Here is a 25,233-nt window from a genome sequence, read left to right as displayed (position 1 = left end):
CCCATGCCCCCGTTGCCAATAAAGGAGGAGAGAGACATCTGCCACTATCTTGAGTCACCTGTTACTTATCTAGTGACTCACACTCTCAGAGAAGCCAAAACAAAATGACTCCGGGAAGGATGAGTGGGCTGTAGACATTCCCTGTGCCCATGATGGGCTCTGGGAGTCTGACTGCAAACTTCAGTGCCAAACAAGAACACCTCTGTGCCGCCCTCTAGGAAACCACTGCATTACCAGGTGAACCAACAATGAAGATGAGGTGGTGAAACAGTGGTCAACATCACGGATGGGGTGTGTGTGTGTGTGTGTGTGTGTGTGTGTGTGTGTGTGTGTGTGTGTGTGTGTGTGTGTGTGTGTGTGTGTGTGTGTGTGTGTGTGTGCATGTGTGCACGCATACATACACATAACTGGAGTTTTCCATCTTAACACCTCATCCATAGGGAGGAAGAAATATGACATTTTTCTGGAGGAGGAGTCAAGAAGGACCAACAAGTAGACCAGAAGGTGGGAATCATGATGTATCACAGGCAAACAGTCGATGCAAAAGAACGTGTGTGTGTGTGTGTGTGTGTGTGTGTGTGTGTGAGAGAGAGAGAGAGAGAGAGAGAGAGAGAGAGAGAGAGAGAGAGAGAGAGAGAGAGAGTACTTGCTCACTCATCATCTTTTTCTGATTCATCATGGAGCACCTGCTACATCCCACATGCTACACCAGGTGGTAAGAATAGAGTGAGACCTGAGGAACACCAGCCTTGCCCTCAATGGACTTACACTCCAATGGACTTTGGGGATTACAAATGAATTCTGTCTGCTGAATGCACAGTAGGGGAGGGGAGGGCCAGGGAAGTATGCACAGTGCTAGCTCATGTCTTCATTGTCTTCATTGTCTTATGTGTCCGTGAGCCTGGGAGGTGTGATGTGAGAAAAGGACTCCTTCAGCCTGAACTGAATTAGAAGGAAAAAGTATGTCATAATGGTCACCTAGTTTTTGCCCAGCCTTGGAGGGTGCTGCTGGACCTTCTTCCCTATAAGCACAACTTTGCCTCATATTGTTTAGCATCCATCCTAAACCCTCTCCTTCGTTAAGAAACTCTCACCATGGAACCTGATGGTGCCACCAGCACTGTGCTGGGATGGATCCAGGATCACCTTCCATGACAGGCTTGCATCACAATGGGCATGAAACTAAGGTCATCTCTTCATCCCTGTCTCAATCCTACCTCTGGACACATGCTCAGCAATGACAGTAATCACCACATGTGGCATTTATTGAGCCTTTAACTCCTGCCCGGTACTTTACCCGCATCAACTCGTTCAGATTCCACAAGAATGTGCTGAAGCAGCTACCACAGCACTCCCAGTTTACAAAGATGTAAACAAAAAACAGTGCAGGATCTTACACTTTGTCCCATGACACCAAGTAAACTGGTAGCACCTAGAGACAAGGCCAAGAAACTTAGCGCCCAGAGAATATTCTTCTAAGAAGTGACAAGTTCTACGTCTCTTGAGTGCGATATTTTTCCTCAAACTTAAAGTTGAGATAGTAATGCTAAGGATTGGCAGTGATGAAATGAGTAACTTCACTGCCCAGCACAGGAGATATAGAATGCTTTAGTCTCTCTCAGGCTGCAGTTTTCAGAGCCATCAGCAAATCTACACTTCCATCACAGACGTTTCTAGATACTGAGTCTACATGGACACATTGCTTCTTTGAATCCCCTTCCAACTTAGCATGACATACATGGTGGCTCTAGTTGGACTGCTTTAAGTTACTCTTGACTTATGTCAAGCTCTCTTGCTTTTTCTGAGAATATTACACATTTCTTGGGCCAGTAATCAGGTCTTTTCTTGCCCCGGTGTCTGGTTCAGGAGTTATTGCTAAGGGTTTTCAAAGCAGTTAGGAAGAATAAAGTGTGAATATTGCAGGCATCTACATGTAGAATAAATACATACTAAGAAGGAAGTCAAGTCATTGGTGAATTAGTTGAGATAAGAACATGTATAATTAGTTGAGATAAGAATATGTATATATAAGAACCTGTGTATATATAAGAACATGTATATATCTCCATCCATTCAGTAGACTTTGAGTGACTGAATTCTCAACTTACATTCCAATCTTTCAGTTAAATTCTCCTCTTTGTTTCCTTTTAATGGTCACATGATCAAAATCAATGTCCCCACAAACAAGAGAGGGAAAGAAGAGCTTTTTGCTTAATAAATGCCACTGCGTGTCTTCATTTTTCACATTCCTAATAAAGAAGGAAATGCCCACCTACATAGAATTCAGTGACTTGGCTTAGGAGGAAGCAAACATATTAATAAAAATGCATAAACACTCTTTGCTGACAATAAATTTTAAGAACAATTGATGTCATCCCATCAAACTTTACAAGTGGTTTTGGATCCCATGCCCTATAAAGTCTGAACTAGAAGCAGGCTGCCTGACAGAGCAGAAAGAAAGAGCCATGCCACTGGAGTCCAATTTGGCTTTCAGCAAGAGTTCCACTTTCTACTTGTGTGGCTTCTCCAAGTATCACATTTGCTACCTGCAAAAGCATTTTATATGCTTCCCACCTTGGAAGAATGCCATTAATGTATGGTATGGTTATCAAGAAAAAGGGCTGGGAGCTAATCAAAATGGTATAGATTAGAAATATCAGTAGCATATGCAAATGAGGTCTGTCAGTGACCAATGAAGGATGTACCTGAGAGGTCTGTTTTCCCAGGCGTACTTTTTTGGTTTATTAGAAAGGCCTTATAACACATAGGAGGGGGGTTAAACTCTAAAGGACACTTGGAAAGGTGTCTTGTAAAGTTCCCTCCCTAGAAGGAACTAACCAGAATACAGAGCACACTGCAGAACAAGGAACCATCTTTGGAAGTGTCTACATCTTTATCATGATGGTAGACACATTCAGCCATGGGTCTGAGGTGAAAATCACTGGGGTGAAAAGCTGGAGGGAGTGGGGGGGGGAGAAGACACACGAGTGAAAAGATCATACACAGACTTTGCTCTGTCCTATGTCAAAATCACTGGTCCACAGAAAACCAAGCCAAATTGAAAGTACTCAGATTCCAGAACCTACAAAATGAGGAAGAGAGAAATGCGGTAGCTCCATCTCTACCTGTGTTCTGGAACAAAAAAATCATTTCTTAAGTGATAGATGCTAAGAGCTGGGTACCAGTGGCTCACACCTGTAATCCTACCTACTCAGGGAGTTGAAATCTGACTCAAGTGGTAGAGTGCTAGCCTTGTGCACAAAGAGGCTCAGGGACAGTGCCAAGGCCCTGAGTTCAAGCCCCAGGACTGGCACAAAAAAAACAAATAGATGCTAAGTCCGCAGCCCAATTCATCTATCTGTCTCTTGTCTGTGAGAGCTAAGAATGGCTTTTTGTTTGTACGTAGTTGAACATAATAGAAAACGCATGTAGATTATATGTAATTCACATTTCAGAGGACATCAATGAAGTTTGGTTGGGCCACAGCTACATTCACTAGTTTTCCATTGTCCACAGTGGCTTTTGTGAAGCAGCAGAAGACCTGAATAATTGCAACAGAGACCTGAGGGCCAGCAAAGGTTAAAAATATTTACTAGCTGGCCCCTCACAGTCTAATTTTGCTAACCCCTTGTCTAAGCCAATTATGTGTTCTTTCGGTTTGTGAAATGGACCCAACCTGACTTAGCTGCTGCCTGGTCTGACTCTTCCTGATTTGAAGACTAGATTTTAAATGTGTCAGTCTGTCAAAGCCAAGAATGCAAAGACGTGTTCTTGACCTTCGTTTCTAATCTAAGTCCACTGCCTCTGCACCATTGAGGCGCACGCATGAGCACATGCACACACACGCGACTTCGTCCCAAATTCTGATTTCTGTTTTCCCACTCCTTATACTGCCCCATGTCCTCTGTCTCACTATGATGTGGTCTTCCTGTCACCACCTCTGGACCAGCCATATCCTGCTCCTCACCGAATGACAAGCTAAAAAATCAGCAAGAATGAATAGAGAAACCTGGAACATAATATTGACATGGTAAATCTCCCATGATCAGTAATACTTTATTAAGCCAAGTGCTGCTGGCTCAAGCCTGTAATTCCAGCTACTCAGGGGGCTGAGAATTAAGGATCATGACTCAAATCAAGCCCAGGCAGAAAAGTTTATAAGGCCCTTATCTCCAGTGAATGAGCAAAAGGTTATGGTTCAAACTGTAGAGAGCCAATCTTGAGTGAAGAAAGCCAAGCAAGAGCACAAGGCCCTGAGTTCAAACCCCAGTCTCTGTGCAAGAAAACAAAAAGAAGAAAAATAATGATACTTTATTTTTTTCTATTTGAAATTGCATATGCCTTTCTATTTCCCTATCAACTGGAGTCGATTTTATAGTTCATTATAATTTTATAGATACATTACACTTTGTACTTATCTCTAAAGAAGTTTATCACCTCTTTTACATTTACATTGACTACTGTTTAAAAGCAGTCCAACTCTTTAAAGAATAGGTCTCACTTATCGAGGGAATATTGAGTATATGCCTGAATGGAGTCTGTACAAATCCTAAGAGAGAAGAAAAGCATCAGACTTCTATATCAGGGTTCTATATGTCAGAGTATGGTAAAGTTACTTTGGACATGTCTGGACTTTGGGCTCTATATTTATGATGTAGGGTGAATTTGTCTGGATTGTGAAGTATGGTTCCAATTTCAGCTTTCTTAATTCTCAGGAGTTAACTGAGTCATTTTTTAATGACATATTTAGCTTCTACTGTGGCTTGAACTCAGAACCTCATACTTAAGCTAATAAATAAATAAATAAAGCCTGATACTCTACCACCTGAGCCATGCCTCCACTTCTGGCATTTTTGGTGTCTAATTGGAGATAAGAATCTCTAAGTTTCCTCTGTTCTGGCTAGCTTTAAACCTCAATCCTCAGATCTCAGTCTCCTGAGTGCTAAGATCACAGGCATGAGCCATTGGCTCTCCCCGACTCTATTGATATGTTTTGATATTTTTTTAACTGAATCATTAGGACATGTTGTTTTCCTTTCAAAATATGTTTAAATCAAAGCTAGGAGGGATTGATTCCAATTCATATCTTAATAGATAGGGCTGGGTCTTCTATAAGTTTAAATTGTATACTGATTTTTCATAGGTTTCTCGGGGTCACTGGGAAGAAAATGGGACTAAGTATCACTATGTCCTTTCCAGTGTCAGACTCTACATTTCAGCCTCCCCTCAAGCCTTCTGTTTTCTCTCTATTTGCAGCTCATGAGCAATCTCTGCACTAGCAGCCAGGCAGGTGAAAAGTTTCAACTTTTAAAGTTCATTTATGTTTATGTCCTCTCAGAACAGCAAAGAAAAATTAATGAGATTAAAATAAAGAGTACTTTATTTCTCCAAAAACCTCAAAAAAATCATTTGAAACAGATCTTGCATGAGATTTATCCCTTCAGGCTAAAATCAAGCATTAGGGCTTTTCGTTAAAGGAAACGTTTCCTCACACTGAAAGAAAACAGACCTGTAATGAAAATATGAATGTAGACTCTGCAGTTGTAACCATCTAATATGACATTAGAATTCTGCTTTTGTGAATTGCTCTAATTGTATGCACATATATTATTCCTGGAGAATAGCATTTCTTTAGGTTTATAGATTTTTTTACTCATTTAATTGGTGATATAATTACTTTCGCTTATAAATCTGAAAATTAGGAATTCATATATACACACCAAAAGAGAAACTTAATCCTTAACTGACAGCCATTTTCCCCAACATACTTCCACTCCTTGAGACTCCACAGTTCTCATCTCCCCCATGATCAAATACTGGAACTCACATACAGACTTTGCCAGACAACCTCATCAGCAGGAACACTGTGCTTGTTTGTTCTCCAGCTCTTAAACTCGGACCCCTTAACTCACTTTTCTGCAACTCAAGTGACAAGAGCCAATACCCCAGCACCTACTGTGTGCACACACTTTGCGGAGGCTGCTGATAATATGATGATAACAATGACCACAAGACTCGTTTTGTCAAACAATCGTACCACACACTGACTCATCATTTACAGTTTGGGAGACCCAAAAGTCATAAAGAGGCATAATAAATTAAAACAGTCTCATAGTAGAAGCTGGATTTGGACTGTTTTTTGTTTTGTTTTGTTTTGTTACCAGCAGCATAGAGGGAGTTGTGCCTCCTGCAGACATTCAGAGGGAATGAACAGGCAGCTGTGGGTTGGTGTGTGCAGGGTACATGCGTGGAGAGGGGGAAAGAGGGCGGGAGACAGCTGCGCTATTTGTGGACAATGGTAGCTCCTAGAGGATCTAGAATCACATCCAACAGGAGACAGATAGATGTGAGAGAGGAACTCAGCCCCAGTACCCATAATCCTCCCCACTAAGATGGAAAGATGCAGCGAAATCAGCTAAAGTAAATCATTGACAGAAGAAGAGTGCATTGGCCAAGCAACCACCAAGAGATTAGCCCAGTGAAGACTTCCAGTCACTGGGAGATACCTGGAGAAGAAAGGAATTGACTTTTCTCTCAAAGAAAGGGGAAAAAACTAACAGCTTTTGAGGCTCCGACTCCCTCGGTGAGCTGGGGCACCCTACAGAGAATTAACTTCTCCATCCTTCTGTTTCCTTGTCTGTGAATGGGAATAAAATGGGAATCATGATATTCTCCTATGTATGAGTTGTCATGACAACTAAGTGGAAACAACCTCACACACAAGCACTTTATTACCTATCTTCTTAGGCCGTGATTCTTTGATTCAGAACTTTGCTCCTTCAGGGCTTTTTGGTTTTTATTTTTTAAGGGAGGGGATAAGAATTCAGGGTCTGGGCCAGGCCCAAAGAAACATAGGTCCCATGGTTTCCCTTATTTGCAATATCTAGTATATGTCTGAGTCAAGCAGAAAAGGTCAGATAAGGTGATGTTAGGGAAATGAACCCTAAGCTAAGTATTCAAATGTTATTTTTTTCTTTCATGCGATTGTTCCTAACACATTTATAAGATTATTTCTTTGTTGCTTTGTATGTCCCTCCCCCACAGTATAACCCCTGCTTTCACTGTATTTGATGTCAGTATAATTTGTGGAGGGGAAGGGGAAAAACAAATCATTTAAATAGGGATACAGGTGGACCCATTGCAACAATGAGATGTACAAGTTGTTATGTCGAAAACGAACTTTACAACTTTGGAGTGGGGGGGGGGAGGTAGGAGGGCAGGGGCGGGGAGGGTTGGGTGGTGGGGCAGGGGGAGGATGGGAAGGGGAAACAAAGGAGGAGGCTACAATGCTTGATAAGAAATGTACTCATTATCTTGCCCATGTAATTGTAACCCCTCTGTACAGTGTTTTCACAATAAAAAAAAAAAAAAAGAATTCAGGGTCTAGGTGCTGTCCCTTAGCTTTTTCACTCAAGGCTGGCACTCTACTGTTTGAGCCAAAGCTCCACTTCTGCTGTTCTTGTTGGTTAATGGGAGATAAGGGTCCCACAGATATTTCTGCCTTGGATAGTTTTGAACCTTGGTCCTCCAATCTCAGCCTTCTAAGTAGCTAGGCTTACATTCACGAACCATCTCATAGTAATTGCCATTTTGGTGGGTTTTCCTGTTTGCAAATACTTGCCCAGGGCAGTGGGATGCCAATAATGAAATATTTGGGGCCTTCAGCATCAGGCTGACCATGTGTTTCTTACATCCTGACTCTGCACAGACGGATGTTAGGGATTTTTGGACTACAGCACAAAGGAAGTAAAATGAATAGAAAATTTCTACCATCCCTAAGTCAGCAGAGGGTGCTTATCCTGAAAGCCAAAGAAAGGAAGATGTCGCATTGCCGCCAGCCCTCTCCCATTCCAGCTCTTTGAGATGGAGAGACCCAGCTGAGCTGAGCCCTGAGCGTCTCCTCCTTCCCTTCCAGTCTCAGAAGCCAAGTCACAGTGTCGGGTGATAGAGAGGAATGTATCATTTCCCTACAGGGCACACAGATTTCTCTTCCCTCTGCAGAAACCTTCAAGTGCCTTGGAGCCCATCTCTACCTCATCTGTCAGAGAACAGGGCTTGTCATCAAATCATACATCATGTCTTAAAAATACTGTGTCACAACTGGTGCATTTCTTAAAGACAAGGAAATCACCGCCTGGGTTTCCCCACCATAGACGAAGCAACTTAGTGATCTACCCTGCTTCCTTTTGAAGAGGCTTGGTTGACAGTGGTCTAGACCAGGCCTACCCCCCCCCATAAAGATAAGAAATCAAGGTCAATTATCCTGGTTATTTTTTTTTTCTAGTACTGGGGCTTGAATTCAGGGCCACAGTGCTCTCCCTTGGCGTTTTCACTCAAAGTTTGCTTTTTAATCACTTGAGCCATCATTTCCAGATTTGGGTTTCCAGATAAGAGTTTCATGGACCTTTCTTCCTTAGACTGGCTTCAAACCTTGATCCTCAGCTCTCAGCCTCCTGAGTACCTAAGATTTAAGGTGTGAGCTGCCAGTACCCAGCCTCATCCCACTTTTGTCTAGCAACATCTCAGAACCACACCCATGAACTTTGCAAGTAAGTCTCAAACCTGCTTTGGCAATTAAAGATATCCCATGGAGCAGTATTCTATGGAGGACCAGAAGAAATAGCAAACCTTGTAACACTGCTGAGGATAGATCTGTTTTGACTGACAGATATGACTAGGAACAGGTTTTGACCCAGCGCAGTGCTTGGTGGTGGTGAGAAATATGAAGCATTCATTTTGATTAGTTTTTCCACTGTCTCCACATATCTCTCAGATTTTTACATCATAGGCCTTAATAGCCATGTAATACAATTTTGGCATTACAAATATGTTTAAAAGCAGAATATTTATAGTGGGCTTCTGGAATCAACCACTTTGTCTGCCTTCTCTCTCCCAATTATGCATCTACTGTGCCCACAATCATCGACTGTGTAGTTCTATGATCCATACACTGTGTCAGCTCTTTATACTCATCATGTTTGTTTTTAATCCTGTGAGTTGCCCACCATTTTTATTCCCATGAAGTGGCTTTCCTGAGATCAGGCATCTCATCAACAAGTGAGTCGGCCTTCAAGCCCAGATCTAGACTAAGAACAAAGCCAGGCAAAATCAAACCACAGTTCCTTTTCTCTCCTGTTTCTTTCAAGCCAGTTTTCTGACTTTTTTTTTTTGACATTTTCTGACTTTTAGAATAAAATTCACGTGGAACACAAGAAAAGTCGCTGGTCACTTGTTTAAATACAAATGCTGTGTTTTGAGAAGAGGTTTATGTTAAGCAATCTAATTTGATGATATGGAAAGAGATGGAGAAAGGCAGAGGGCATATTTTGATAGACTTCTCTACTTCAGCAAACCAACAGCTAGGGTCCAGTTCCTGCTCTGTCTCAGATTTGCTCTGAGACCTTCAACAAATTCTCCAGCTCACCTGTAATCTTAGCTACTCAAGAAGCAGAAATCAGGAGGATTATGGGTCCAGACCAACCGGGGCAAAAAAAAAATTACATAATACTGTATCTATCACCCCAGCTCTGGAAGGAAGCAAAAAACAGGAGGAACACAGCCCAGGACAACCTGAATAAAAGGTGAGATGCTATGTCAAATAATAACCAAAGCAAAAAATAAAAAGCTATGGGAGTGTGGCTCAAGTGAAATAGTGTTTCCCTAGCCTGTGTTTATTTCTGTGTCTGCAAATTTTAACAGCTAATTGTACCACACAGTTGCATCAAATCTACTGATGTTTGGACAAGGCAGAGAAAGAATAGGTACATACCCAATTCACCTGCATGTCACCTCTGCTTATGGAAAAATAAACTCTGAAAGCTGTTTTATAGAACTATGGCTAAACAGATCTTCAATGTATATGTTATTGTTAGAATCATTTAAATTTTTGTCTACTGCTGAGTGCTATTATTATTTTTTAATATTTTGCATTCTCTAGATTCAATCAATGTCTTATTTCTTATATCCTCTATTTTTAATTCAAATATTTTTGATTCTGAGCCAAACTTCCGTTAGGGTTGGAAAATTCCTCTCAATATGTCTCTACACCAGACAACTGATTGGTTCTGGGTTGTTTTTTTCCCCTCCAGGAGACATCTTTCCATGAGCCCTAATTCTCCTGGTCCAATCCCAACTGGCTTCTCTCCAGTTAACATTTCCTTATTCAGCCTCTTTTGGGTGTTTGGGCCTTTGATTTTCTACATCTCTTAATCTTCCCCTGTATTGGTTTACTCTCTTGCTTTTATCACACATCTTCTCAGGAGCTTTCTGGGAAATTTATGAAGAACTTGCATATCTAAAAATGTCTTAAAATTTTATTTCACATTTCAGTCAACTTTTCATCCATTATCTTATTTAGTTTGATGAGAGGTCTTTTTATTTTCGTTCCTATGGCAATAGAAGGTAGCAGCAGGATATTGACTTTTAGGTTGAGAGTACACTAAAGCTATATTTTTAATTTTTTATTGTTATTATAAAGGGGATAGGTGGAGTGTTACATAAGTCAAGTAATGAGTACATTTCCATTTGGACAATGTAAAGTTTTGAATTTAATTCTCTATGTGTCTTCTGGTTTCAAAGCAGTGTTTTTCTGATGGGATTCTCAATCCTTTGTATGGGAACTAATTTTTTCCTATTTTTTAGAATGCTCTATTTCTCATACTCAGAACTTTTTAAATGACATGTGTATGTGTGTTTGTGTGCGTCTGTGTCTGTGTGTATGTTTCGTTCATCCTGCATTCATTAAGCTGACACTGATTAAGTCTTATAATCTGTAAACTCATGCCTCTTGGTTCAAGGGATTTTTCTCACATTATTCTTTAATTTATCTGGTGTCTTTTAATAAAATGCCTAGTATTTGGATTTTAGGTTTCCTGAGCTTCTCTTTGAAATAAAAAAAAATCATTTCTATTTTCCTCAGAGATGTTTCTCAAGTTTGTTTACATTTAGCTCTTGCTTTCTTATTTTTAATGTCTAGGAGTTCCTCCTGGTGTTCTGCATGCTACTCTGTTTTCAATACACAGATACAATATCCTCTCTCACTTCTCAAAGTAAGAGTTTTTCAACAATATTTTCATGGGTCCTGCACTACCTGAATTTCCTCCAATTATTTCTTGTTTTTGTTTTGGTCTCTTTCATCTTAGAGGCCCTCCAGAAATATGTAATCACCTGCTGTGTTTAAGGGTCAAACAAGGCTTACTAAAATTTCTGGAGAATGGGAGGGGCTCTGGTAGTGGGATTTTACCACAGTGCCTGTCCCCTCCCCTTACAGGAGAGGAGAGGTCATATTTGGATTGGTCAGATGCCCCAGAAAGGGATGCTTTCTCTCCGGGAGTTGACTCCCAGCACTTTGGAAGAAAGGAGAGAAATGATGGTCTAATGTTCAAATGGCAGACTTCTACTTAACAGTCTTGTTTTCATTATTGCATATTGCCTGTCCTTCTAGTGTGCCTAATAGTCACCTCCCCAATCTAGACCTCTGCCTTCACTTCAATGGGACAGAAGCTTTCACACCTTGATCTACAGGGGCAAAGGGCACGTGAATCCATTCTTTCTGTAGACCTGCTCACCTTTTTATCTGCTGCATACCCTCATCTTCTAAGACATCTGGGACCTGCAACTCCTTTGGCAGCTGGCAGTGCAAAGAAGCCTGGCTTTCGTTGACTCCTTCCCCTTCAAGCTACATCTCACTATCATTTCAGTGTTGGCGTGCCAAGTCAGTTTCCATTTGTTTATTCTCTTTTGAGCTTTCAAAATGCAGTAGACCTTTCTTCACCAATGTCATCTCTTCTCTCCTTTCCTTGGTCCTTTGAGATTTAAACCTATGTTATGTCTTTGCTATCTTTTTGTGGGATTTAATATGCCATATTTAACCCAAATCATCTCTACTCCTTTCACTTAATTTTCTATCAAAAGCTTTCCCCCTTACACTAAGTGTTGGAAACATCATTTTTCACAGCTATCTCATAGTAGGATATTATATTATAAAAAGCAAAAGTATGAAGTTCTCTCTCTCTCTTTCTCTCTGTCTCTGTCTCTGTCTCTGTCTCTGCCTCTGTCTCTGTCTCTCTCTCTCTCTGTCTCTCTCTCTGTCTCTCTCTCTGTCTCTCTCTCTGTCTCTCTCTGTCTCTCTCTGTCTCTCTCTCTCTCTCTCTCTCTCTCTCTCTCTCTCTCTCTCTCTCTCTCTCTCTCTCTCTCTCTCTCTCTCTGTCTCTCTGTCAGTTGTGGGGCTGGAACTCAGGCCTGGTCACTGTTTCTGAGCTCTTTTGCTAGAGCTCTACCACTTTGAGCCACAGCTGGTAGTTAATTGGAGATAAGAGTCTCACAGATTTTCCTGATTGGGTTGGCTTTGAACAGCAATCGTCCGATCTCAGGCTCCTGAGTAGCTAGGATTATGGACATGAGCCACCAGTGCCTAGCTTTGTCTTTGCCTCTTAAGATTTATTCTAGAATAATACTGTCAAGTTGTGAAAGCTATTGATGCATAATATCTGACTGGTTACAGAGATATAGCAAGGGATCAGTTCTTTCCCTGTGCAAGAAGCAACAACTGTATGGGATTCACATCATCACCATTATCATCATTACTAACACCATCACCAACACTGTCACCAATATCATGCCATCATCATCCCCAGCATCATTGCTACATCATGCTAATATCATCACCAACATCATGCCAACATCATCAACATTATTGCCAACATCACTGCAATATTACTGATTCTCAAAATATTTACCAGCTGTGCCCCCATTATTATCTTAATTTGCATTTTTCTGATGTTAAATATCATTAAAATTTTTTTCTTATTTCTCCTTAAGCCAAATGCATTATTTTCCCCAATGGAATGCTACATTATTTCTTAATTGTAAGAACTATTCATTTGTTAAATATACCAATCCTCTTTAGGCAGATTTACAAAATATACTTTCTACCATACTACTTGATGGGTCTTTTCAGCTTTTTTAATTACATTTTTGATACAAAGGATTTTCCCATTTAATATCAAATTTTTATATTAAATTATCAAATTAATACTCTTTTCCTCTTTGTTCAGGGGCCCTCCCATTCCACAATCAGAGAAATGTTATTTTATACGTTTTATACTAATATTATACTAATACTATACTTTTTATACTAATATTATGTCTTTTACATTTTATTCTTTTCCTTCTGAAATTGAATTAATAATTTTTTCCTAATCATTTTAGCAGGTAACTCAGTACCGTTGATTGTACTTTGTCATGTCATCTGTAAAGGCACTGTGGCCACATTCTAAACTCTTCCTGTTAATAGACTCTATTTTGTGTGTTGTTTTCACCCTACTGATTTGCTGGTTTTTCTCCTGAATCATTGTGTCATAATTATTAGTTACCTTTACCATACATTACAACAGCCACCAAAGAAATTCCTGCTCCATGTTCTTCTATTAGTATTATTGTTATTACTATTATTATTAGCTTTCTAATTCTGTTTATTATTTGAGATTAACTTCAGAATATCTTGTCACACTTCCAGAAATGACAGGAGTAACATGACTTTGACTGGCATTCTGGTAAACACACACATCCATTTGAGAAGAATTAAAGTGTTGCCAGCATACATTGCTCCATTCAAGGAAGACAATGATTATTGCCATGCATCCAACTCTACTTTGTACTTCCTGCTAAAATCTGCTCCTTTGCTTCACACAGAGTCTGAATAATTACTCCACAAGTTCATTTCTGGATAGTATGTCAAGGGAGTATTGTCAATGCTATTCTGAATTATGTTGTATCTTTACTTTTTTAACTACTTTTCACTACTGTATCAGAAAAGTTATTTTCAGATATTTGTTTGACATGGAATCAAGCAGTTCAATTGTCCGAATTCAATAAGATCTCAGTTTTCAGAGTATCTTTCTTTCCTATGGAAATGATAATTTCATCTGCCTCTATCGCATTCTTCCTCTCTGTTCTTCATCTTATTGTTAGTCAGATCCACTGGTGCCCAGGTCAGCATGAATAGACTTATGACCCAGTCGTGGTACCATTTGCCATGGAAACACTTCTACAATACAGACAGTGGTCACTGATGTTACTGAGTGATTCTGCATGGTTATTGCTTTGCCAGGGGATTTAGGAGTATCAGATCTTTTGATTCTCATGGTCGTGTTACTACTGTGAAGAAAGTCACACTGTAAAGATAATGAAAAATGAAGCTTCATAGCAGAAATATATGGAAAACAACCCAATGAGTCAATGGCAAAAGCAGGATTCCAATCCACACTGGTGTGGCTTCAGAGCCGATACAAAGCATAGGTTTTATTATTTCAAATGAGTCTTGTAAACTGGTATGAAGAAGTTGTAAGGAAGATTGTTAGTTTTGTAAGATTATTAGTCCTTTCGTTTCTTCTTCCCCTGGAACCAAGGGGAAGTATCAATTACAAAAGACAAGAAGATATTTCAAAGCTAAGCATAGTGGCTCCTACTATGAACCCAGCTACTCAGCAAGTGGAATTTGGAAGAATTGAGGTTTAAGGCCAACCTGGGCAAAAAGTCAGCAAGATCCCATCTCAACCCATAAGCCTATTATCCTAGCTAAACTTAGAGTCCTCCATAGGTAGTATGATAGCAATCTAAGGCCACTCCTAGGTAAACACATAAGAACCTATAGAGTAAAACATGGATAGGAAATATAGCCCAAGTGATAAAGCATCTGCCTAACAAGGAAAAAAACCTGAGTTCAAATCCCAGTAATACCAACAAGATTTAAAAAACATAAATTTATTTCAAAGACCAAAAACTTGCATCTAATAATTTTCACAGTATTTCTACATACACAAAAGCTGTTACATAGATATATATGTAACTATTATATATATATATATATATATTATATATAAGCTGTTACATATGCATATGTATATATACCCTTGACCATTTCCAGTCCCACATGTTCTCAACAAAGGGTCTCATTGGCATAGATTTTTGATGTATGGAATCTAAAGGTAAAGTGAAGATGGCATGTCCTGGTTAAGCCACACCTTTCACAATGGTGTGCCTTCTTTTCCAGTGTGTGAGAAAAGGAATCTGGCAATGCCACAAAAGTAACATCTTTTAGGGTACTAAACAAAATTATGTACTTCTACAGCATATGCCTGGATTACTGGCTCCCCTGTGCTCCCATCTCTGCAAAAAGCCAGGCCTCATGCATTAGGACAGCTCTGAAAGCCTGAGCACCTTCTTTTTTTTTACCAATAGCTTCCACTGATTGGGTTTCTAGAAGCTCTTCTTTAGAAATGATTACATAAAAGGACTTGGGCTTTCAATACAACAGGAACAATTGGCGATAATTACATATCCACAATGTTTGGCAAGTTTTAGGAAAATGTATCCTTACCCAGTTCAGAGAAGCAACTCAGTCTCAGAAACACACACACACACACACACACACACACACAAGCACACAAACACACACACACACGCGCGCACACAAACACACACACACACACACCCCAAATAAATAAAAATAAAAAATAAAAGCACAGGATTGCACTTGAATCCCAGGTGCTAATTCAGACCTGACGGGACCAGCTTTCCACCCATCATTCTATGGTGTATTCCATTGGTAATTGGTACTAATCACATCCTTGCCATTTTCCCCCATAAGGCTCCTGTGAGTTTGAGAAAGGATTATAAATGGAAAAGTGATTTTGAAAACTGAAAGACACTTGACATGTGTAAGGAAAGATCCAACAGTTTTCAGCACGCTCTCCCCAAAGAACAGTCATATTTATTGCTCACGCGAACTCCTCTGAAAAAGACAAACAGTCATCAACTGTTATGGAGTTCTGCAGAGAGCTGGCTGCTTCCATTTCAATTCAAAGCCCTTGAGGCTTCAGGCTCTGCCCCTGATTGCCAACTGCATGCATGTCCGTTTCTCCAATATAGGTAGTGAGCATTTGAAAAGATCCTATTCTCCTGTCAAGCAGTGATCATCAGAAATCAGAAGCTAAAGGACAAATGACCTATTTTACATGGACTTTGTAAGAAGCCTTGGAAGGCAAATGCTATGTGACCCCAGGACCATTGCTAACTCAAGCTATGGCTGACCACATAGCTCCTGCTTCCCTTGGTCCCTTCGGCCACTCATTTCTTTATCTGCTGTGCAGCAGCGCTGAGTACTGGGGACTGAGCTTAAATTGAGCTTGAGACAAGGGCCAGAGAGTGATTGAGTAGTGAATTAGATAGAAAATTGTGGCTTTTGTGCTCTAAGTGAGAGAATCGTTGTATTCGACCAGCTGCTACAGCTTGAGGATTTCTCACTCCTTCTGACATTTTACAAACAGGGGAATTTGATATAAAATATATCTATCTCCTTGCATACTTAGGAAGTGCCTTTTCTCCTCAGTCTCTTTTAAAACATGCCCTTCACATCTCAGATGATCCTAAGCTCCACTGGTAGACATAATGGCCACTAGAGGTCAATGTTCAGGAAAGCATGACAGAAAAGAATTGTGGGAGTCTAACCCCACCCAGTCACTGGCCTCTCATCGGAGACAAAAACTGTGAATGTGGCACAAAGGAGTGAGTTCAGGAAGCTAAACATAGGGTGTTAAAATAACCGGCCTTTTGCTACTTGCTGGTGGTTCATGCCTATAACCCTAACTACTCAGGAGGCTGAGATCTGAGGATCACAGTTCAAAGCCAGCCCAGGGAGACACTAATCTCCAATTAACCACTCAAAAAAGCTGAAAGTAGAGCTGTGGCTCAAGTAATAGAGCACTATCCTCGAGCAAAAAAAAGAACTCAAGGATAGAGCCTATGCCCTGGGTTCACACACACACACACACACACACACACACACACACACACACACACACACACACACACACACACACACACACACACACACACACACAATTGACTTCTTGTACTGGCTGTTCGGGTTTTACACCAAGCTGCTGTCATCCAAAAAGGTATTTGAAATTGAATCAAATTTGAAAACTGTAAAACCTCTGAATTCATTTATTTGCATATATTAACTCAGGCTTGAGCCCAACTAGTCTCTATGGACATAGATAAGGACAGTAGTTACATGGGATCTTGACCTCAGCACACATGTCAGTGGAAGTCTGGTGTTGAGAGAACCCCAGAAAAATCAATGGAGTTCAGGTTTGGCCTCCAGGATGGACATACAGCTCTGATGCCAGACAGAGTAGGAAAACGACAATAGCATATGCACTCTGTATCTATTAAATGCTTGGGACCAGATATGTTTTAGCTTTGGGATTGTTTTCAGATTTTGGAATATTTACCTATGCCTAATGAGATAGCATGAGAATTGGAATCACATCTTTCAATGAATATCATGTATTTTTCACATCTATCTAAATACACCTAGGCTAAAGACAATTTTAAGTGAAACTTATCATCACTTTGCACATGAAACAAAGCTTCATGACATGGACTTTGTTTACTTGTGGTCTCATGTTGGTGCCCAAAAGTCTTGCACTTTGGAGCATAGGCAATCATAGATTCTCAGACTAGGGATGCTCATCCTGTAGAACAAAAACATCAGATTGTTTGGCAGCTTCTAATATCTTCAGTTGTTTTTTGTTTTTTGTGTTTTTGACTTTTTCTTTTGGTTTCTTTTCTTGGAAGTGCTCAGGATTGAACCCAGGGCCTTCCCTTTTCTAGGCTGGAGCTTTACCATCTGTGCCCTATTCTATATCCTTTTGCTTTCAGGTTTGTTTATATATATAGGGTCTTATGCTTTTGCCCAAGCTAGTCTTGGACCACAATCTTCCTACTTCGACCTCCTGAGTAGCTGGACCACAGGAGGATACCATCACATTCAACCTGTTTTTGAGTCAGGATCTTGCTAACTTTTGCCTAAGCTAGTCTAGAACCCATCGTTGTCTCTGGGATGGTAGGTGTATATACCTCCATGTGTGTCATTCTTTTTCCTTTTGAAATACTGGGGATTGAACTCCAACTCTTTTGTTTGTATCTCAGTTTTTGAAGTAGGGTCTCAATAACTGTCCAGGCTGGCCTTGAACTGGTGATGCTCCTTCCTCCACATTCTGAAAAACTATCATTACAAGTGTAAACCATTTGACCTTCACCTTTTGGAAATATTCATAAAACTAGAAAAGCATTGATCAAATCAAGGATAAGGAAAGCAGTTCTACAGGGCCTGCAGGGATTTTGCAAGCTGGTAGCACCCACCGATCACACACCAGAACACTATTAGCCAATTGTGTAGTTACGCACATGCTCCAAATTTACTGCTGTAGGTCTTGGCTCACAGTCTCTCTCTGCCCATAAAGCTCTTCCACCATCTTTTCCAACCTGATCTGTCCTTCCTCTCTCCTAATTCATATCTCTGCAGAATGAAATTGTACAATGAGATATCATCCCAAAGCTCTCCACGCCTTCTGAGCCAATGACATACGATCTAAGAAATGCACCTACCACTTTACCCTTCTCACCCATGAAGCCATGCCTAATGCTGTGCAACGCAACATACATGTGTTCTCTCAGAACACACTGAGACCCTAATCCACAAAGCTCACTTTCACTAAAGCCTTTAAAAGGCCGAATGATGAAATGTGTTTTAGTTACTTATTAGTTCACTCTTCCAAGTAAAACAGATACAACTCAAGGGCAGACTCTTCCTCTAAATTCATGGCTCTTCTATTTATGAAAAGGTCACATGGTCATGACTTAGGTCCCAACCACTCTTCCAATTACAGTACATGTGATGTTTTTCCTCCATTCCTCATAACAACTCTGAGCTAGACATTACTATCAGAGTGTTCATGAGAAATCCAGACAGAGTTTAAGTGAACTTCTCACTGGTAAGGGGTGAAACCTAATTTGTACCAGGCTCTAAAAACCTTCATTGTGCTGCTATCTTTTACCTATCTGTGTACTCATGAGGCTTGGCTCCTAGGTGTAGTATTATTCAAAGTGTGGAGTTCTAGAAATTTGTATTAGCTGATCAAATGAAAGAGCAGATGATCAAGTCTGGTTAACCCTGGCTAGATCCTCCTAGAAAGTTCTCGTCTGCAGAAGTTCAGGGTAATGAGCAAATCTGGAGATGGTTCAGTGAAACTCAAGACAATGAAAATAAAGAATGACGCCTAGAGATTCAGGTCGCTCAGCCTTGAGAAGCAAAAGCTGAAGACTGGTTTCATAATGATCTTCAAGGCTGGGAAGTCTGATTCCCGAGGACAGTGACTGAGCTGTTTTTCTCCACCTCCAGGGAGGATGAAGGACCAGAACTGAGTCTCTATTGCAACAGGCACAGTTTAAATCTGCCACAAGGAAGAATTTCCAAAGCCAAAGAATCGTTTGTTAGATCCAGGAATGAGTTATGGAGAGAGCTGATATTAGGTTATCCATCTTCAGCCTTTTGGACTTGCTTCTGTTCACAGTGAGGAACGTGGAGGATAAAAAACAAACAATCCCAAGGACTTTACCAGTCTTATGAATCTATAATATTTGAATCGAAGAAATACATCAAATACCTCACCTTCCCTGATCCCACGAATGAATAAATGAATGATTGCTCCCCACACTTAAAGGCCACAACAAAAAATGACAAGTGTCCCTTTGCAACAAGATTCAACAATAGATGGAAAACAGAACTAGCTTTCGGATGACCTTAAATCCCTGTACCTTCCATGTCTAAGCCCACTTTTGCTTGGTCCAGCAAATGCTTACCATAAAATAAACAGAGGACACCATGTAACCTCATGTGTGCCCAACGGGGTCCACCATCATCATTCCTTTACTTGGTAGACAAGGGTATTTTGAAGCAGCCTTTTCTAAACATGATGCACAGTGCTGAATGAGCCACTGCCAGTGCCAATGTAAAGTGCTTCTAACAAGAAGAACCACATCTATTCTTGAAAGGAGAAAAATGATACCAAACCTACTTATTTTCCTTCCTGCAGGAAAACTGAAACACAAAAGTAAGTAATGAGCTGGGAAAGAAAAGTAGAGATCGTGAAAAATAATTTTTATATTTGGTATTATTTCAAATATATGCTTCAGATCCCTTTTTGGCTAAATAGACATGGAGAATTCCTTTCAAGGGTTCTTTCACGCACACATGACTTAACTGCATGTTCACCCATCATGTAGATACCGTCTTACTCATCTTACAGAGGAAGAAAGAGCTCAGGGAGGTGAGATCCTTGATGGAGGTCATACATCTGGGACTAGTAGACCACCATCAACTCCTGTGCTTCCTAGGTTGATCATGCTAGATACCTAGACACAGTCTTGCTGGGCCCTCTCTCCATTATCATATATAATCTCTGTTAGTCTGCAAAACTTAGCTGGTCCCAAGTCTCTGGTTTCAGAGACTTGGAGTACTTGCTATAAAAGGGAAAATTCTACCTTCCCTGAACCCTATGCGAGAGTCAGGGTTTAACTCAGGCTTTCCTCCCATGGAAAAAAAAAATCTGCTGCTGCTGAAAATCCTGTCTCATGAGCTATCTATTGGGTAAAACGCCTTTGCCCCCTAACCCTCAGAAGATGGAAATATCCTAGCAGGGTTATGGCACATAATAGGCATCCAAATCAACATTGATGGGCTGATCTCATTAAAGAAATAATCGGTGGGTAATAGCTGACACATCCAACGACTTATTGCCATGTTATTCTCGATACTTTCCATAAATTAATTCATTTAATCTTCAGAATCACTGTATACAGTAGCTGTTGTAATAATCCTCACATCATAGGTGAGAAAATTAAAGCATAGGGAGGGTTTAAAATGTTACCAGGGTTACACAGTTAGGAACTAGGAGGGAGCCCAGAAGTCTGGCTCTAGTTTTTCTGCTCTTGATTCCTTGTGTTACAGTGCCTGGCCAGAGAGGAGTTTCATAATAAATAAAGATTTCTACACAGACACAGGGCATAGGCTCTCCTTCTGATTTCACAGAAGAGACATATTGGAGATTGAGAAAACATGGAAGCAATTGGGGGGCAGGGATGGGGCAGCAGACTTGGGGGGAGGGAGTCATAATCCCTGTTGATCACTAACAGCCCTAGAACTTGGAAGAAACCACATTTCCTCCCTCTTCAACTGTGAAATCAAGGCTTCTAGGCCCGAACATGGCTCCATTTTCTTACAGATCAAATATGCAATTTCCATTCCATTCGGCCAACATACATCCCAGGTTTATTGTGTGCCAGGCTCAGTGATACACCTCTGCCCTGGGGGAATGCATCTTACAGCGGGGAGACAGGTGCAGACAGGCAATATTGATAGATGGGTTCAAAACGGCTACGTAGCCCTTAGTTGGATTGTTTTTAAGGAAGCCACCCAGCTGGTGGCAGTAGTGTGAACCTGTAATCCCTAGCTACCAAGGAGGCTGAAGTCTAGGATCTATTGAGCCTAGAAATTGAAGGCCAGCCTAGCAATATTAGGGACACCCTGTTTCAAAAAGTAAAATGAACCCAGGTGCTGGTAACTCACACCTGTCATCCTAGCTACTTAGGAGGCCGAGACCTGAGGATCATGGCTCAAGGCCAGCTCAGGCAGGAAAGTCCATGAGACTCTTATCTCCAATTAACCACCAGAAAACTGGAAGTGGCATTGTGGCTCAAGTGGTAGAGCACTAGCCTTGAGCTGAAGAGTTCAAGGACAGCGCCCAGGCCAGGGTTCAAGCCCCATGACCAACAACACCACCAAAAAATAAGAAAATGAAATAAATACAAGAAATGTTCCAGAGATATACTGTACAGAAATGAGCCCTTGATCGTCTGTTCTCCCCCTAATGATAGACTCAAAGAAGGAAGCATCTGCCCCACCCAAGCATGGCCACCCCAGCTCAGAAGCAGAGAAGTGGGGTTATCGGCTAGGCAAATCTAGCAGCGCTCAGCCAGTTCCCTGGTGGCTTGAATCACTGCCCTCTCTGTTCCTGAGCTTCTCTCAGACATGATGGGGCCCTGGAACTGAGAGCCATGACTTTAACACAGCTGCCGTTAGTTTTCTAGGATGGGCTATATGCTTAAACAGACTGTCAGATTTACAGTTGATTCTAGAAATTGCATCTAGCTCATTTCCAACTCCATGGGTAAGCTAGTTCACTTAAGGCAAACAGCAGTCAATTAAAACCAATTCTGAAAAAGTAAACGCACAAGGCATTTTGCCCAACTCTTCATTTACTTAAGAAATGCTATCGGGGACTTCTCAAAGACTGACCCCACCCATCACATCATTAGGAGAGAAGAAAGTTAAAATACAAGTGATCAAAACATAATTTGAAAGTGAACTCTCAATTCTGAGAGGCAGCGGAATAATCATACAACCTTGAGGGCCAACTCCATTGGGCTCATTTCCCAATTCAGCACCTCAGTAACTGTGTGACCTTTAATACCTCTTGCCTCAGTTTCCCCATCTGCACAACAGGAACAAACAATCATATCTGCCTCTCTGAGGACTTGCAAGAATGATTAAGAGTTAAGTCTGGCACCTGGGATAGAGTAAGGGTTAAAAAATTAAACTATTAAAAACATTTTATTAAAGACTTAATGATTCAGAGATTGATTATTCCATTAGAAGTTCATCATGCTTTTCCCTTTCTCCCTCTTGCTTCCTGCCTGCCCACGTCACAGCTGCTTGCAAAGCTATTATTCCGTGAGATAAAAAAATGAAATGAAATGAAATTCATGAAACCAGAGTGGGAAGAGGCTGAGCATTAGAGTCAAAAAAGTGGGAACTGGTACTCTAGATGGCTTTGGGCAATGTAGGTAATGGTGTCTACCTTCCGGTCTTCACACACACACACATACACACACACACATTCAAATGCATGTATAGATGTACACATATAATACTGGGCAGTAGGAAAGTATTGGATTGGTTCCAATAAAACACTAAGCCTAATTAAAGCTTAGAATTCATCACAGTTTACTTTTAAAGGCCCTTTTACTGTCCCTATCATCTCGTTCATTACATGGATGGACCAAAGGAGTCACCAAAATGACAACAGACACCCTTTAGCGTGACTATCAGCTGAAGTGGCATGATTGCATGCAAATGAGGACCCAGCAGAGTGACACAGAGGACTAGAATGGAGCCAGGCAACACTCATGAGCCACAGGGAGGGAGGGAGGCCAAAGCAGGGGAAACTATAGTTGACATCCTGTGACATTCTTTCTATCCAATGTCTTAACAGGAGTCAGGGAGACCAGGGCAGAGATACAACGCTCATTCTCTAGCCACCACTTCCACCAGCCCTGAAGGAGGGCTTCAGTGATCACAACAGAAATGACAGGAGTCGGCCAGCTACCAAGCATTGGTGCCCTGAGAGACCAGTGGCACAGAGGACATTTTTATCATCTGCCTTAAATTAATAGGCTACAGGTTCATGGGATGCGACAGGGACATGACACATGCATATTTTCCATGGACATTTGGATGTCACGATTTCTGTTTAAATATTTTATTCACAGGTCTATTTGAATCATCTCTCATCTTTCCTCTGTTCATGCCCCTCTGAAATGAAGGCTATATATAAGATGCCAACTTTACAATGGAAAACATAAACAAAAGACAAAAATCTAAAACTCACATTAACATACCAAGAAATATCTGAATATTTCTTTGGATTCCTGGAGACTCCCCCCACCCCACCCCCAAAAAATACGGTTCTCAAAGAAACATGATGAGATTTATTTTTTATCCCTTCATGCTTTCTAAATAATTCCCCCATTCAGAGCAGGACCCTAATTCATGACAAGCTAGATGAATTCATTCTGATAGTCCTTACTTAACATCCTGTTGCACAGAACAAAACACCAGCAGCATATTTCACTAAAGTATTTATTGCAGGAACTAAAAAGAAAAACAACAATAACAACACACACACACAAAAACCCTCACTTCAGGAAATGTAAACAAGAGGGTTTTTTTTCCTTCTCTGTTGTTTTTGTTTTCTTTTCCTTTTGTCTTAGTTGTTTGTTTGGGAGGGCAAGTGGAGGGGACACAGAAATGAAGGGACAAAGGTGGACAATAGTGGAACTCACTAGACACTATGTTGAAAATCAGTTATACAACTTTTGGGTGGGAACAGGAGGGAAAACTGGGAGAAATTGAGGGGAAGGGGTGACAAGCCCTCCCCAAAATGTACCCTTTATCTGACTTATATAACTGTAACCCTTCTTTATAATAACAATATCTTCAAACTCTTTTTTAACAAAAGGAAGACTTATTGTTTAATTGAAGATGAAGATCAGTTTATCCTCAATGCCAACCTTTTATGAAACATTCTGCCACAGACAAAATGAAAAAACAAACAAACATAGTTTCACTTTGGCCACCAATACCACCCATAAGAAAGCTTCATGAACAGAAGTGGTCCTTTGCTATACAGCAGCAGCATTATGAAAAGAAAAAGAAAAAAAAAAAGGAAGAGCTTTGGCACAGCTCTTCAATATTGTTGTCTAATTAAATGGCAATGGAGTGGATGCGTAAAAATATGCATTAGAGGTGTGTAATGCGTAATGTGAAGAAGAGTAATCAAAGCCATTCAGCAGGATTTAGGAAGGGATTTCAGTTGGCAGCTTATGAGACAGGAGCATATAATTTTGCTAATTTGAAATAGGTATTGTAACATATAAACATTACTGCTTTGCATATTTTAATGAAAACTGCCTCTCCACCAAAATGAATTCTTTAGCTTGAACTCTCAGCATACCACAGACTTTCTCCCTATTACACGAGTTCAGCATAAATAAGGAAGGCACGCAGGCTGCATTAAAAGAATGGTCACCTCATTATAATAGGTTAAAACCAAGCCCCCTTTTTGCAAGCTACTCTAACACTGTAAAAATAAGTCTAATGACAGGTGTTGTATTAAATTTTTATATTGCAATGAACTTGTACTCACACCAACAAAATCTGCATGCCTCCTTTGAGATACACCACCTGCAACTTGTTAATTCAAGGTCCTTTATGAAAAAAGTATAAATTTAGCAACACATATAGATTTGTAAAAACCTCACTCGCTAGCTTAAGAACCAAGAGCGAATTCACTTGAGGCCTTGTTGGTGTGGTTTGCAAGGAAATGGAAACAAACGACGACTTGTCTCGAACGGGAGCGCCCGCAGAGTATGCCTTTCTGCAAATACATTCGTGTGCATTACATAGACTCGGGGCTAAAAGAGATGAGAGCTTCTGGTCCCCGATGAGGCTGAGGACATCACTTACCTGCCAGGCTGGTCCTCGCG

At 40.7% G+C, this 25,233-nt stretch overlaps 1 protein-coding gene across 2 annotated transcripts in view; it reads right to left on the bottom strand.

The window, feature by feature from the left end:
* Positions 1 to 25,233, bottom strand: part of Ppargc1a (PPARG coactivator 1 alpha) — a 649,949-nt gene that overhangs the window by 282,120 nt on the left and 342,596 nt on the right. Inside the window, exon 1 of one of the 2 annotated variants that reach the window (XM_070012854.1) lies at positions 25,214 to 25,233. The exons of the other annotated variant lie outside the window; for it this stretch is intronic. The gene's annotated coding sequence lies outside the window, so the exon portion shown is untranslated. The remainder of the gene's footprint in view (positions 1 to 25,213) is intronic. 2 annotated transcript variants of the gene reach the window in all.

The sequence above is a fragment of the Dipodomys merriami genome, unplaced genomic scaffold (assembly GCF_024711535.1).
Source record: "Dipodomys merriami isolate MVZ:Mamm:240054 unplaced genomic scaffold, mDipMer1.0.p SCAF_9, whole genome shotgun sequence".
Lineage (NCBI taxonomy): Eukaryota > Metazoa > Chordata > Mammalia > Rodentia > Heteromyidae > Dipodomys > Dipodomys merriami.
Note: the sequence above shows the minus strand (reverse complement) of the source record. Positions and strands in the feature narration are given on the sequence as shown.